The sequence below is a fragment of the Galeopterus variegatus genome, unplaced genomic scaffold (assembly GCF_000696425.1).
Source record: "Galeopterus variegatus unplaced genomic scaffold, G_variegatus-3.0.2 Scaffold2993, whole genome shotgun sequence".
NCBI lineage: Eukaryota > Metazoa > Chordata > Mammalia > Dermoptera > Cynocephalidae > Galeopterus > Galeopterus variegatus.
The window spans coordinates 128373-129522 of record NW_007729104.1 but is presented as its reverse complement, the minus strand read 5'-3'; the positions used below and the strand labels follow the sequence as shown (position 1 = coordinate 129522).

Genomic DNA, 1150 nt, shown 5'->3' with positions numbered 1-1150 from the left:
AGAGAGGGAAAGCTGGCAGCTTATTTAGAAGGCTGGTGGAATCTCGATTCCCAGATCAGTGAGCAAGAATTCAAGAAATAAAATTACAGGCTCATTTTACCTCATTTAATGATCTTAGATATGAAATCCTAGCCAAGCAAATCCAATGGGGTGTATTAAAAAATAATCATCATTTGGGTGGTGATGATTGCATGACAGTGTGAATGTACTTAATGCCACAGAACTGTACAGTTAAAAATGACTACAATGGTACATTTTTTTATATATAGATATGAAATACATATGTATATATATTTACTTTTTGGTGGCCGGCCAGTATGGGAACCGAATCCTTGACCTTGGTATTACAAGGCTGCGCTCTAACTAGCTGAGTTAACTTGCCAGCCTACAAAGGTATATTTTATGTTATGTGTATTTTACCACAATAAAAAAAATTTTTTTTCTTAAAAACTAAAAAAATAAACAACCAGTTGGGTGCTATCATAATAATGCAAAGATGGTTCAATATCAAAAAACCTATCGGCCTAATTCACCATGTTCGTTAGCTAAAAGAAAGAAAAGTGTATGGTTATTTATTTAATAATTCAAACACTTAAAATATTAACAATAAAAAGTCTGCCAGATTTAAAAAAAAAGGAAAATCTTTACTCACTCTTTCCAAGCAACAAGATCCTCTTCCCAGTCCTGTTACATAATAGCAAAGACATTTGCCACTTGCCAACAGGCAGCCAAATTATATTCTGCCGTTTGCGTGTAACTTCTTGGACGAAATGGCTTTTACTGGTGTAAAGTTGTTCCCAAGTCTGTATTTCCTCAGTGTTTACGGTGGAGGGGTTAAGGGTGCATATATACTCTGGAGTCGAGACAGACTGGTCTTGAATTCCATCTCTGTCTGTGAGGTTTTGGGCAGCTTGCTTTAGCTTTTATTCCTGTTTCCTCATCTGTAATGTGAGTCAGGTATCAGAACTGGAAGGAAGTTGAGCCCAGGTCTGATATATTCCAAAGGGCTACGAGTGTTCTTATAGCCAGTACTACCTGTATATGTAGACATAGAGGAGATAGGGATGGGAGACTGTTGATAATCACAGGTAGCATTTATCCATCAGTTACTGAATTCCAGGCACTATTCTAAACGCTTTACGTGAATTCA

General features: G+C 36.7%; 1 protein-coding gene across 2 annotated transcripts in view; it reads left to right on the top strand.

Annotated features, from left to right (window-relative positions):
• The window catches only part of TRIP10 (thyroid hormone receptor interactor 10), an 11421-nt gene that overhangs the window by 8124 nt on the left and 2147 nt on the right, over window positions 1-1150 (top strand). The gene's annotated exons all lie outside the window — the stretch shown is intronic.